This window comes from Elephantulus edwardii, unplaced genomic scaffold, assembly GCF_000299155.1.
Source record: "Elephantulus edwardii isolate Elephantulus edwardi_28Jun2011 unplaced genomic scaffold, EleEdw1.0 scaffold00126, whole genome shotgun sequence".
Classification (NCBI taxonomy): Eukaryota; Metazoa; Chordata; class Mammalia; order Macroscelidea; family Macroscelididae; genus Elephantulus; species Elephantulus edwardii.
Window position 1 is genome coordinate 6,136,553 of NW_006399876.1, and position 15,406 is coordinate 6,151,958.

Below are 15,406 nucleotides of genomic sequence, written 5' to 3' on the forward strand. Positions count from 1 at the left end.
AAGGAAGGAAGGAAGGAAGGAAGGAAGGAAGGAAGGAAGGAAGGAAGGAAGGAAAAGAGAAGAAAGAAGAGAAAGAAAGAAAGAGAGAGAGAGAGAGAGGGAGAACTGAAAAATGGAAAGGAGAAGCTCACAGGCATCATGGGCAAAATCCAGAGGACTCTCTTGAAGTAGAGATCACATCTCCCCTCTTAGGTGCAGGACAGTCTCTCAGCTACTCTTGGTCATGCAAGCAGGCCCTCCTCTCGGCTGTGCAGGCCCTCCTCTCGGCCGTGCAGGCCCCTTCTCAGTCTCCACCGCACAGGCTCCACTCAGCCCCTTGCTATAAGTCTTCTTCTTAGCAGAGTACGCTCCCTTTCAGCCATGTTGTTCTCTCTTCTTCCTACCTCTCTGCTACTGTCCTCTCCACTGTTAACATGGTCCAGCTCATGGCCAGTAAAGCACTTAGCTGACTCTTCCACTTGCCATCCTGGTGGTGAGTTTCCTTTGTCACCACCAACTTTGCTGCAGACCCCCTTCTGGGTTCCACGTTATCTTCACTGCTACAGCCTTGGCCTGTGTTACGGCTCTCTTAGGAGATCCCTTGCCTCCTCACTCTGTTTCTTCTCCTTCCTATTTTGCCATTTCTCCTTTCCAGAGCTTCTAGGGAGTTAGCTGCTTATACAAGTCAACTTGTTAATTTCCAGCCATAACCCTACAAGTAAGACCTGACCAGTTCCCCAGTGAACTAAATTTATTTAATTTGCAAAATATACAGTCACTTCAAGGAAACCTCCTGGTGCAGCCCATTAAACATTGAGCTGCTAATCATAAGGTTGGCAGTTGCAATCCACCAGCTGCTTTGCAGGAGAAAAATGAGGCAGTCTGCTTCCGTGCAGACTTGTGCAATGGTTAAATTGTACGTCATCAGGACCACGATCATCAGTGTTAAAGCAATTCTCTGTGCGCTGTAAATTCTAACCCCCATGATATTTAGGCGAGGATGGAATGCTCTGGGTGCTTGTCGCTTTCGTTTTCCCACAAATGGGTGTTGGCAGAGCAGACTTGCCAGATGAACTGGTGGTCTCTGGCCCAGAGTCTGCCAGCATTTGGGCGTGCCGGAATGGTAAAATACAGAAATGTCAGGCCACGCCTGCAAGGTAAGGGCGAGTGTATTGGGAGTCTTCGTGTAAGCTGGACACGGCCTCTGGCTTCTTGAGGAGAGGCACTTAACAGCAATAACACCAACACAGAGGGAGATCAGTTGGCCTAGTGGACAGAATCTACGTAGCCAAAGGTGGGTGACTTTTAATCCACAGCCCTTAGGCCTTGTTTTCCATTGTTTCTGTTCAAACATTCTTCTAGGTCGTATAACCCTGGTGTGTCCACTTGCCATACAGCAGTAACTTGTGGTTGCTGTGAAGCTAAACACTGTGACACTGATGTGTCAAATATGTTAACAGTTACCCATGGTGGACAGTGTTTGGTGGAGCTCCCTGAGTAAAACAAGCTTGGAAGCAGGAGTGGCATCCACTTCCGTAAATAGCTTGCCTCTGGAAACCCTATGAACCTGGAGAAAGGAGGAAAGTCACACAAGGGTAGAGGACTTTCATTCATAAGGTCGCTATGAGTCGCCTACGACTCAACGGCACTTAACAACAGCAACAACATGATATTTATGAGGCAGGATGAGAAGTGGTTCTGCAAAGACATAACCAACCTGATCTGATGAAGAGCAAGCCTCCATAAAAGTTTGCTCTGCATTGAAGTATTTGTGCCTCCTCTGACAAGGTGAGAGAGATTTGCATATACCTGCATGTGACTGGTAACCTCCAGAATTGACCCAGTCTTAGACCTCAACATCCTGCATCCAGTAGCAGTCTCTGGTGCCTGCAGTCTTGACACTCCTCAGACCCAGCAGCCTTCCCTCAGTCGTTTGGCTTTTGCTTGTCAGTGATTTGGAGTATGAGATGGGCTTCTCTCCTGAGGTCTGACCCCCAGGCCAGTGTTATGAGTACTCGCCAGGAGGCCACCAGAGCTCCCTTGTAAAGACGATACAAATTAAAAATAACTGTGTGCATTATAGACTGTATGCAGTAGGGATACGAAAAATAAATATGTGTAAACATACATTTTACTTCGAATCTGTAAGTAGAAATAAATAAGCAGAATGTAAGACATGTAAGCGGAAAAACTGAAGGGACAGAGAAAATAAGTACAGAGATGGTAAAAAAGAGAAAGACAGAGGCGACCCCAGGCCTTGCTAGAGGCACTGCCCAGCAGATTGGAAGTCTCTACCAAAGAGACCCTTGAGATTCCAGGCCATACACGCCTTGTTGCAACAAAAATTTGGTTCATGTCAAGACTTCTATGACCTCCAAGGTTCCTGAGATCACAAATCCCTCTCTGGACGAAGGACAGTTTTGTAGTCGCCGTTGCTGTTGCCAGAATGGAGAATTTTCTGCTGATGACCTCACTCACAAGACCATATTAGAATGACTGGATCACAGCCTTCAGCTCTGTAAGCAGACTCATACAAATGTGTGAGTTGAAAGATTCCATTCATACCAGCCCCACATCCCAAGACAAAAACACAGAGAACACTGTAGCCATTGTCATGCTATTACCTGGGCAGAGTGGACCAACACAGGTGATGGCAGGACAAGGAGGGTGCTGTCCTGAGCCTGCAGGGAGAAACTCGGGTCTGTAAGCAGGTGTTTCTGTCCATGAAACAAGACATTCTAAGATCCATCGTCACCCTGCACGGCCTCACCACTTGCATCTCTGGCCCTATGAACACCTGAGCCACCCTCCTATCTTCCCGTCTACTCACGCTGTTTTCTCCACTAGAGAAGTTTCTAGCCAACCATGCGTCTGACTACTTGACTTTTACCTGTGAGCACAGGCCTCAGCTCCTCCTTATCCCTGAGAAGGTCATGGCCCCCGTGCTCACACGACCCTGCTTGATTGTATGTGTTCAGTCTCTTGATCACAGGTACAGTCTCACGGGTATCTGAGTCATCCTTGGGATTCTGTCTGCCTTTCTTCTTGACGTTAGTTTTAGACTTTGGAGAACAGGACTCATTCATTATCCTGACCATACTAATTTGCCTCATTCTTTTCAAATAGATAACAACTTTACTTGGGCAATTTTTTTTTATTCGGTTCTTGGCATATTGGTGCCAGTGTAAACTGCAAAAACTAAGATTACTATTACATATTCACAAGCAAAACATAAATAGACATTGGAAATGTGTTAATAAGCCATCCACATTCTAAAGCAAGAATCAGAAGGAAATGTGTTGGTCCAGCGTTCAGGCTGGAGAAGGTCAACTTGAAGAGCATTGAGGGCAGATGGGAAGGAAATTGGAAGCTGCAGCTTGGAAATGTCTGATGATGGCATATCTCAGACTCAGTATGGTAATTACTAAAACTGGCCCAGTGACCAGCATTGCTAGGTTAGAGCGTAACTACGTGGTTGCTGTTGTTGTCGTTATGTGCTGTCGAATCGTTTGTGACTCATAGCGACCCTACGTACAACAGCCCTAAACCGTGCCAATCTCACTGCCTCCGACACACCCATCCCGATTACCCCAGTCACTGAATCAATCCACCTCATAGAGGGTCTTCCCCTCCTGCGCTGTCCCTCCACTCTGCCCAGCATGATGTCCCTCTCCAAAGACCTGTCTCTCCTCACAACATGTCCAAAGTATGTCAGGCGAAGCCCCAGAATCCTTGCCTCCAAGGAGCAGCCTGGTTTAACCCTCTCTAGGATGGATCTGTTTGTTTTCTTGGCAGTCCACGGTACATTCAATATTTCTGAGGCAGAGACAACAGCAGACCAAACAGTGTTTCACTGCAGTATGAATGAAATGACCTTGAACTTTTATAAGCAACTAGAAGAAAGAAGAAGGAAACTTGCTTTTTCTAGAGTTTCTGAGAGTTGAATGGTAGTAGGACACTGAGTCGGGAACGGGACTAAGGAAGATGAGTGGATGATTGTCTTGAGTGCCCTTCCTACAACTGCCCATCAGCTGGGGAGAGAAGCCCTGAAGACCCCCAGAGATGGAGCTGCCTCTCTGGAGACAGAACTGCTGTAGTATGGGGGTGGGGGGCCATGTCTTTTTTAGAGTAGTTGGTGGTAATCAGGGCCCAGAGGATAACAGTCACCAAAACGGACCCCTATCCAAAGCCTTTCTTGGTTTCTTCTATTTTAAAGACTATTTATGGGACAACCACCATCCAGTCCAGATTGTCCACTAAATTGCTTAGGTAAAAATGGAAAAGATCTCAGCCTGGGGTTTGCTACTCTAAGGAAAAGAATGTGTGCAGGGTTTTGTTTGTTTGTTGCAACACCGCATGGTCTGTATATAAATTAGATGAATTAAAGATTTGGCCCAGTAACAGGTCCCTGAATTTATCCCAACCTTCTCTCAGAGGATTCTGTAATCCTTTCACAAGATCCAAGTTGAGATGTTCAGCAAGACCAGTGATGAGAAATGCTAATAAACCACATGAGAATGTTCGTTTAATTGGATGAATGAAAGCCACTCAGGTTAATCTTAATAAATGTACTAAGGTAACTGAAGTAATTCAGGGGGAAAGGAAAGCCTAGCTGTATTTAGAAGTAGGATTACTGAAGCAATCCAGAGATACACAAATCTGAACATGAACTTGCATAAAGTTGCTATTGTCATTAACGTGCATTCTGTTACTATCTCTGCTTTAAATGTTCTCAGAAAACAGCACAAGCAGCACTGAGACTTGTAGGGTGATGTATATACCTAAGAGGCAGCTCTCAGCTAAACCACTGCAGTGTCTGTGCAGGCACAGTATTGCTTTGCTGAATCGTTATTACATAAAGGGAAGTGTACCTGTGTATGCATTTATTGTGAATATACATGCACATATTGTGTCGAAGGCAGGAGTCACAGCACAAGCAAGGCATGATGCCACTTTTCTTAAAAAATTCTTTTATTATTAATTTCAATGAAAATTTACAGAGACTTTGGATGTCCATTCATTCATTGTTGCACTTTTCTCCCCGCCCACCCCTCCCCCTCCAAGTACAGTACCCTCTTGGAAAAGTAAAAGAAAAATTCTTTCATTGTTTTACAAACCCTCCCCCAGATCCACTCCACTATGCAGCCTTTGCTCTAGACTCCTGTCATGACAAAAATGCCTAATCACATATCCCTTTTAAACAGTTTTCTCCCTCTTCTGTTTCAATGTAGTATACATTATTGAACCCATCTTTCTCAGTCTCCCCGCAACCCTGAGGTCAGTCCTGCTTTACAACAGTGGCACGATGCAATGTTTGTCCTTTTGTGACTGAGATACTTCACTCAGCATAATGTCCTTCATGGTCACCCATTTTGAATAATATTGCATGAGTTCCTTGTTTTTCAATGCAGTGTAGTATTCCGTTGTGTGAATATACCATAGCTTCTCTAGCCATTTGTTTGTTGGTGGGCACTTACATTGTTTCCAACTCCTTGCTATTGTGAACAAAGCCTCAATAAACATGGCTGTGCATATATCTGCTTGGATGTCATTTACGGTCTCTTTGGGGTATATTTCCTATAGTAGAATTGCTGGGTCAAATGATATCTCTATTTGCAACTTTTTGAGAAAATGCCATACCACCTTCCACAGTGGTTGCAACACAGAAGGAGAATTGATGCTTTTGAGCTTTGGTGTTGGAGAAGAGTGCTGAAGGTGCCATGGACTGCTAAGAGAACAGATTCATCCTAGAGAGGGTTAAACCTGGCTGTTCCTTGGAGGCAAGGATTCTGAGGCTTCGCCTGACATACTTTGGACATGTTGTAAGGAGAGACCGGTCTTTGGAGAGGGACATCATGCTTGGGAGGGTGGAGGGCAGGCGCAGGAGGGGAAGGCCCTCTGGGAGATGGATTGATTCAGTGACTGGGGCAATCGGGATGAGTGTGTCGGAGGCAATGAGATTGGCACAGGACAGAGCAGAGTTTAGAGCTGTTGTACATAGGGTCACTATGAGTCGCAAGCGACTCGACGGCACATAACAACAACAAGCTTGCTGTTCTGTACAATGCTACTTTTATTCTCAATAGTATAAAAGCTTTGTGGAAAATCTCTGCCTTAGATCACCTCTTCTCTGTAGTCTGCGTGAATCAGAATAAAGTGATGTCTAAAATTCCCTCAGCTCATTTTTCTTTTTTCCAACTGGCCACTGAACCCAAGAGTCTAGCTTGGGTTTCCCACCTCCAACGTGACGTCTGGCACTGTGAGCAGGGTTCAGTGAGTGAGATCCCAGGGTTTGGGAACGTCACTACGTGGCCACCCGCAAGATTGTAGCAACCGTTCTGATGCCCTGGCCATAATCCAAGGAGCGGGAGCATGTTCCCTATCAAGACCCTGGAGGGACTGGAGGCTTCAGTAGCAGCCAGTACCCCACCAAGAGGCGGTGGGTCAGGTATCTTGATTATTTCTTACCGTATTGAGGAAATGGCATGGTGAGGTTTTAGCAGCTTCTGCTAGTTGTGTCAAACCCAAGATGAGCTGGAGGTTCGGATACAGCTTTTGAAAGACAAGCAGGATGTACAGACTCCTCTTGCCTCAGGACTCCAACTCCCCCATTGCTGGGCAAGTCCTCTGTGAAGCAGCGTGTAGAATATAAACAATCCTCGGCTCCAGAGGGTGATTCCCATGGGCCACCTCTCCCCGGCCTGGCAGCAACCTAAACTCTAACAACCTGTGCTGCCGATAACTGTGGAAACTATCCAGGACCTGGCCAAACAACTGTGGCAATGGCCCAGAGAAAACATACTAGGCTGGTTGTTGCAACTGTGGATGGTAATTTAATCTCAGAGGACAGTTGAATGATGTCTCTAAAGAAAATAGCCCATTTGTCCTCTGACCATGCATCCCTCCCTTTGCCAACACGTCCAGGATAGTCAAAGATACATGGTGAATAACCAAGGTCATCTTTTGGTTATAAATTAGCTCATGAGTCTCTCACGCACAGTATGGGACTTGAGGGATTTGCCTGAAAACGTGAACAAGTTTACTTGCATGCAGTTGTTTCAAATAGCACAGGAGATGAGACGTTATGCCCTGAAGTCTCAATTACTGCCTACGCGTCCCCAGGCTGTGCAGTCGTATGAAGTGGGGTCTATGTGATAAATTAGTAGTGTACTTTCTTCTTCTGTTATGATGATCTTGTCTGTACTTAGCTGACTTAAAGCCACCATCTTTCTGGAGGAGATGAAAATTGTCTCAGAAACAGACAAAAAACTAGATCTGTTCAGCTTCTTACTTGGTGAATAGGTTTATGCAGAAAGATGCCATCATGCAGGCTACACTCTTGGTATAGGATTCTTCACTTCCTTTCTGTGTGAATTTCTTGTGACTGTTAGAATAGAGCTGACAGTTGAGATCTGCCCCCTAAGCAGACTATGGAATCCTATAGGGTGCAAGCTAAGTTCTAGTGATTAAGTTCTGGTAAGGAGTTGTGCTGCCAATCCAAAGGCATGAGGTTCAAGCCCACCAGCTGCTCTGTGGGAGAAAGATGGGCAATCTCTTCCTGTGCAATTTACTGTCTTTGGAAACCCACTGGAAGTTCAGGTCTGAGAGCTCCAACCAGATGGTACGTAACAACAATGAGGTATAGACTGTTAAGGCACTGAGCTGTTGTAACTGCCAAGGTGAGAACACAGATGGAGAATGGATTCCGCTGCCCACGAAAACCCAGCAGCCAGACAACCACTCCACCGCCCCCCCTTCCGCATATACAGGTTATTGCAGTCAGGACCTTGAGGACAAGACAGGTTGTCTTCCAAGCTTCCATCTTGGTCCAGAAGGTCACTCTGAGGTCTCTGTGATGGTCAGTCTGACTCATCTGCATGGAAGGAAAGGGAATCAGTGTCAATGTCTGCATTGTGTGGTCCAGGATGTTTCTGGGTCTACCCAAGTTATCTCCTTTGTAACTCTTCATTCAGGGTCTTTTAGCAACAGACCATGACCAGGAGGTTTCACACTCTCTCCACACTGCTGGATGGACCCAGCTTCCCTCTGGCACCAGACACACCAAAATGGATTTGAGGATGTTACAGTTATCCTTCAACAGTTATAAATAGTCTTCCAGCGTTGTTGTTGTTGAGTACAGCGGAGTCGGAACCAACCCACAGTTAACCCTCCAGAGGTTTTCAGAGGCAATTAAACACACGGGTGAAGGTTTTCTATCTTTCTCCTGTGGACCAGCTGGTGGATTTGAACCACATGCCTTCAAGATTGCAGCACAGCTTCTTAAACCAGGCCACCAGAGCTCCCTAAAAACTTCAGCTAAAGCTTTTAGCTTTACTTTTTATTATTCCTTACATCAAAAATAATTGTAACTTTTTACCAAATATTTCCTTTTTTTGTGGATTGATATTGTTTCCTTTAATTTTTAAGTATCAGTCAGTGTGTTCTTTTTGTTTTTTAAGACCCCAGGTTAAAAGAATATAGTTAGTGGCATCCCTCAATTTCACAGCACCTCCTCATTGTCAGTTCACTGGAACCCTCTCATTGAGGTCTTCCCCTTTTGCCTCAAGCCCAGCTTTCATCACTCTAATCCCATCAGCATCTGCTCTAACCTGACCTTAAACAGCTACTGTTGTTGGTAGTTGCTGTGGACTCAGCTTTAACTCATAGTTACCTAATGATTTCATGGTTTGGGTTGGGTTTTTGTGGGTTTTTTTGTAAAGTTGAATGATAGGGCATAGGTTTCTGACTTCCTCTCACTCTACAATGTGCAGAAGAATCCTTTTCAACATCAGCCGTTCAAGGCAGATTCCTGGGGGAAGCTGAGGGAAAGACCAGGCCTGCCTCCCCCTTCAACCTGCTACTGCTTGTCCCAGCCTTCTCTCCCATGGAATGCTGTGCTCCCCTGAGTTCATTCATACATGGAATCTGTTAAGCAATAGCTTAAAGTTCAGGTTAAGGAAATCTCAAGATATGTTCACAGGCATACCTTGTTCTGTTCCTCAGTTCCTCTGAGGGGACCTCTTCTTGGACTGGTCCCTCAGCTCCCGACATCACCACTATGAAGATCTCCACAGTAAGTTACAGGAAGCCAAATTTCACACTAAATATTCATAGAAAACCGAATGCTACTTCAGGTTGTGAGGAAGGCGGATACAAGCTGGAATTCACCCCGAAGCAGTAAAGCAATCCTTAAATGTTTACAGGGGTAGACACTAAGGCAAACCTTAAGTGCTTACAGGATTCTTGCATTGCCTTCTTCCTGAGTCAAGCAGAAGTTTTCAACAGAAAGAGCTCAGCTTCATTTGCCTTGAATTCTCTTTGTGATTTGCTCCCTGGCAATTTTCAGTAAGGACACCGGGAAGCTAAGGACCAGCGCTTCAGTTGTTCGAGAACTGTTCACCTCCTGCTTTACCTGTTTTGTCCTACATTCTTGGTGGCCTGTCTCATTATTAATACTTATTAATATATTTTACCCCCGTCTGCAACAGTAAGTGTCCCCGAGATGCTGTTTATATGGCTTTTTTAGTTCTGTTCTCAAATGCCAAGGTAACTGACCTTCACGTAGACCACCTGAAAGTAGGGAATTGGTGTCTTTTTCTCTTCTTTGCAGTGTTTAATGTGGAGCTTAAGGAGTTGAGAGCAGTGTTTGTAAGAGTCCAAACTCCATTTTTCTTCCTGACGTCTGGAAAGAAATGAAGCTTTGGGAGATGGTAGCAGCCTCAACAAGTGTCCGTTTACTGGCTTGTATAAATATTATGACTTCTAAGTTTATGTTTTATCTTCTTCCCTGGCTAGTAGCTATCCCTCTTCATCAGAAAAAATGTAACTATTTGCGTCTTTCCACCATCAACCAGCGCATTTGTAGAACTCTGGTGACTTGGGTGTTCCTTTGACACTGGAAGCTACGCCATTGATTTGTCAAATACTAATAAATCCAGCATGGTTGGAAGGTTTCTGTGAACTTCCAGGCTAAGAGTAGGAAGAAAGGACTGGTGATGAACTTCCAAAAACAATCACATTGAACTCTAGGGAATAAAGCAGAATATTATTTGAATGCACTTGAACATGTCAAGTCAATCATAAATCCAATGTTTCGCTGTTATTCATCAAGTCGTAAGTTAGAACTGACTTCCTGGCAACTAACAGCACTGTCCATCCTTAACTAACCAGAGTCCATCTTCAAATAATTTTATTGCAAATTGCACCCCATTTCAACACAATGTGTTCTCCAAGGGATAGAAATAAGCAAGTAAACAAATGAGCTCTGAGTTTCAGATGATGAGAACTACTAGAGTTCGTGACAACTGTAACGGAGAGTCTTCTATAAATGCCTCATAGATGATGCTGTATCACAAAAGGAAGAGTGCTGTCCAAAGTCCCTTCTAACGGGGACTCCCGTGGGCTCCAAGGAGACAGGTGTTGACCTGAGAATGCCCAGGATGTGATGATGGGGTTTGTTGTGAGGAGCCAGAGAAGTGAATATGGCAGGAATTTTTCTTAATAAGGAAAATATTAACACAGCTTGTGTGCAATCTAAGGTGTTTGTGGGAGGAGGGAAGTACAGGCTAGGGTTCCTTGAAGAGACAAAGAGCAGAAACAGTGCCCAACCAGGCGGGGCTCGTAAGGAACTGCGGCTTTCATCTGGAGAATCGGGCTGCCAGAAATAGACAGCTGGCATCACAAAGGTGGACAGAGGATGCTGTCCTTTTCCTGGTCTCATAGTGACAACAGAAAGGAAGTCAATTCCAAGAAGAAATGGAGTCTATTTGACAAAGACATTGCTTGCAAGAGGCTCATATCTAAAATTTGTAGAATATTCCAGGACCTCAGCAAAAAAATCCCCACAAAACAACCTCATCATAAAATGTGCAGAAGATATGAAGACTCTTCGCCAAAGAGGATGTTAAGATAATCAACAAACACATAAAGAAATGTTCAAGATCATTAAATGTTGTTGTTGTTGTTGTTGAGTACCACGGAGTCAGAACCAACCTTTAGCTAACAGGATGCAGGTTTTCAGACCCGGTAAATCACATGGGAGGATAGTGTCCGTCTTTCTCTAACAGAATAGCTGGTAGACCCAAACTACATGCCTTTGGGTTCTGAGTGCACCTCCTTACCACTGAGCCACCAGTGCCCCATCACTAGCTGCTGTTGTTGTTACTGTTAGGTCCCGTCAAGTCAAATACAACTCATAACAACCCTACGAACAACAGACCTGAAGGCCGTCCTATCCTGTCCGTCCTCATCAGCTCTGACACACTATTAGGGATGGAAATCACAACAACAATGAGATATCACCTCACCCCAGCAAGAACAGCAAAGTTCAAGAGGACAGCAAACAAATATTGCTGAAGATGTGGGGAGATTGGGACCCTTAAGCACAACTGGTGGTATTGTAAAATGGTACAACCACTAGGGAAGGCAGCCTGGCGTTTCCTCAAAAAGGTGAAAATAGAAATTCCATTTGATGTAGCTATTCCACTATTGGGAATATACTCTAAAGAAATCTAAGGTGCAACATGAAAAGATGTGTGTGTGTGTGTGTGTGTGTGTGTGTGTGTGTGTGTGTGTGAGAGAGAGAGAAGCAATAATATTGGCACAGGATAGAGCAGGGTTTAGGGTTGTTGTACACAGGGTGACTATGAGTCACAGGTGACTCAATGGCACCTAACAACAACAACAACTTATGTTTATTGCATCATTATTTATAATAGAAAAGAGATGAAGGCATCTTGAGTGTCCATCAACAAACAAATGGATAGAAAAACTGTGGCACATTCACACAATGTAATATGATGGCAGCACTAACAATAAAGAGCTCATACAACACTATATAACATGGGTGAGAATATAGGACATTATTATTTGTTATTGTTGTTGTTATGTGCCGTCGAGTCATCTGCAACTCATAGCGACCCTGTGTACAACAGCCCTAAACCCTGCCCTATCCTGTGCCGATCGCACTGTCTCTGACACACTTACCCCCGTTATCCCAGTCACTGAATAGTCCAAATGTGTTCTATTTTACATAGGGTTTGCAAAGGCCTGCTATTTTGGAAGTGGATGGCCATCTTTCTTCCTAGTTTGTCTTAATGTGAATGTTCAGATTTAGAAAAGAATCTGACGCTGAGTGGAATAACTCAGTTGCAAAAGGATAAATATTACATAAGATGATTATTATTATGGGGGAAGAATAGGAGTATAATTGATAGGCAGTGAACACTGTAATGGATTCGGGGAAGGAAAAATGAGTCTGAAATGAATAACTGGACAATACACGCATTGCAATTAACAATCTGAAACAAGACATGCATAACGGATTACGTGAGGGGATGGAGAGGGAGAAGGAGAAAGGAAGAAAAGAGAGAGAGAGAGAGAGAATAAAGGGTTTACCCACAGACAGAAACAACTGCAGATGGTTTGCAGGCAGGGATGGGAGGGGGAAGGAGCAGAGATTATCAAATGGATGGGTAAAGTGAAGGGAATTGTAAATAATGGTATTATACAATAACAATTACTATTATAAAATGAAATATATATGAGTGACTGAGTAAAAATAGATATAAAAAAAAACAGGGTCTAAAGGGAAAAAAAATCTCTGTTTCCAACAAAAATGAAGCCATGGATGGTGAGAATTCTTAATACAAATTGAGACTGTGCAGACCGTATCAAGACCGACGGCACAGGTCCTTTTTATGGTCCGGTGCCTCTGAAGCTGGGTGGAGTTTCTGCTGATGCCTGAGTCTCAGTCCCTCCTGAGTCGGAGCTGGACACACTCTCAGTACTCAGTAAGTGCTGAGTGGCACTAGGCTTAAAGCTTTACCGAAGAGTAAATAAGTCAGTAAAGAGGGTCACACCCACGTTTCTTTCTGACACATCCACCAGATTGAATAAGACACCATCATACCCCCAACATTGGCACTGCTCAGTGGTTGACCCTGGACTTGAGAGAGAAAGTGACAATCATCCCAACGGCTCTCATTGTCCAGACTGGATGGGAAGGAACCCCTGGGACAAGGCACCAGGGAGCATTCTCACCATGGCCGCTTAGCTCTCCCTTGAGCTGTTTCTTCCTAAGGGGAGTTCGGACCAGAAGAGTCTGCCTGTGGGAGGGCGGGGTGATTAATCATTAAGTTGTACGATTTGATGGAGGGAGTGAGGAAATTGGAAGAATTTGTTCTGACAAACAATGTATTAGAATTTTGTAAATAAACTAGTATAATTTTTTTCAAAAGTTAATTTAAAAAAAAAGTCTGCCCGTGCCATGCCTGGTGTCTTCGCCATGCTTGTCCGCGGCGTGCCTAACAGACTAACAGATGATGGACAAGCTGCCCAGCCCCGTGGGCCACGCCCTTATATGCTTTATGAAAGAAAGGCTTTGACCTTGACATTTTCTCCCCTCAGTGCTTCCTCTCACCTCTGGGGAAAGTGACTCTTGCTCACATGCCCTCCGGGGTAATCAATGAGGGCAAAGGCCTTGGGATAGTTAAAGGCGAAGGGACGTGACTGCCGCCCATGCTAGGAACAGGCTCCCTAGAGTCTCTGGAAGCACCTTGCTTCCTGCTCTGTGACGTGAGCGGATGAAATATGTTCTGGTCACCTGGGTGTTGCTTCTGGTGACTTAGATACTGGAGACCATGGAGTGGGGTATTAATAACGCCTCCTTCCCAAGACTGGGGTTAGATGGAGCTCATGGGCCCCTCTGGTGGTGGGATCTGTGTATGTTCTGCCTCTGGGACCGCACTCACTTCCTCTTGCCCTGGTCTTTCTGCCACAGCAGATGGAGGCCCTTTATATGCCAGGTGCTGAGCTAATGAGTCTTTTTTTTTCTCTTTACTGCTGGGAGGTGGTTTTGTCACCTGTTATTTAGGAAACAAGGGTTGGGATGCTTACCTGGACCCCAAGTGGCACTTTTTCAGAGCAGGGATACCGACTTGAGTTACCAAGCCTGTGGGTTCCTGCTGTGACCAACTGCTCTGAAGAGCCGGGGAGGCTCACCTTCTCCTGGGCGCTCCGTCCTCAGGGACGGTCCTGCTCTGACCCTTTGATCTTCAAGGAAATGTTGGTCTTTGAGCTGCTGCTGGAACCCAGCTCCAGTGCCTCCTGCCCGGGGCTTCTTCACTGCCCACATCTGTCAAGAGGAGCAGAGGATCTTTGCTCAACTCCCTCTGCAAAGGTGAAGGGGTATGTGGAGTATTTTAGCAGGGAGGGTTTACAAACGTCGGAGCATTCCCGTGGGGCTGAGGCTGTAATATCCCTGAGAACACAGCCTGCCAGGGGAGGGCAGGGTGCGGGAAAATGGAAGAGCTGGGGCCCAGAAGTGACTCCTTCACTGCAGCCCTCTTGGGAGAACCAGCATGAACAGCCACAGGTTGGAAGTCAGGGTGCGGGTGGAGAGCGGCTGTCCTGGGAAGGTCACTATAACCACGGCTGGTTAACCACGGATGGTGTTCTGCTGCAGGGCCAGCCAAATGATGGTGCTACTCACTACGGGTAGGATGGAGCATTGAACGGGTCTCAAGTTCATGGTCTGCCGCTTGCTCACTGGATAACCTTCCAGCTTGGGCCTCCTCCTAGAACCTCACTGAGGCGTTTCCTCCCTCCCTGGCTGGGTCAGAGCAGATCACATGTAACACACACACACCCCAGGGAGTGAAGGGAGGAAGTGGCAGTGTCCCCCTTCAGGCCTGGGAAGTAAGAGTCCAGGTGGGACTGAGTTCCCTTGAAAAAGGCACCCAAGGAGGCCGCACCACCTGGCGTCCAAGGCTCACGGCTGCACCTGAGCAGGTAGATGTCAGATGACTGACTCCCGACTGAGCAGTTAGGTCCCTGGGAGATGTGCCATCACCTTGCACAAAGCAAGATGACCCTTGTTCTAGCTTCTTCCACAACTCGGGCTGATGAGCTGAGAGTGATCGGGTCAGGTAAACCCAGGAGACATGAGGTCAACTACCAAGACCGCACGGTGAGGCCAGGAAGAGCCTGCCGCTCAGAGGCTCAGACAGCGTCCTGGCTGGTGGAACATCTGCTCACAGGAGTGCAGCACGTTCCAGCAGGACACGAAGGCCCCACATTAGGAGGCCCGCAAACCTCGCCCTGGGCCTTTCCTCCTCTGAGGCCATCACGGACACATCGAGCTGTATTCCCAAGTATGCTATGCTCTTCATGAAGCTCTGTGAGTCCTTCCAGCAAAGTTTCAGACCCAAGGACCAAGACTCCACAAGGGATTCAGTCTTGGTACTAGTTCGGATTACACAATGGTACAATCACACTGAAAGGAAGATTGATGTTTCCTCAAAAAGCTGAACATAGAAATTTCATATAACCCGGCTGTTCCACTGCTAGGAATATGTTGTTGATGTTGTTGCTGCTGTTGTTATGTGCTGGTGTGGCGTATCGCTTTCGACTCATAGCCAAGAGCACT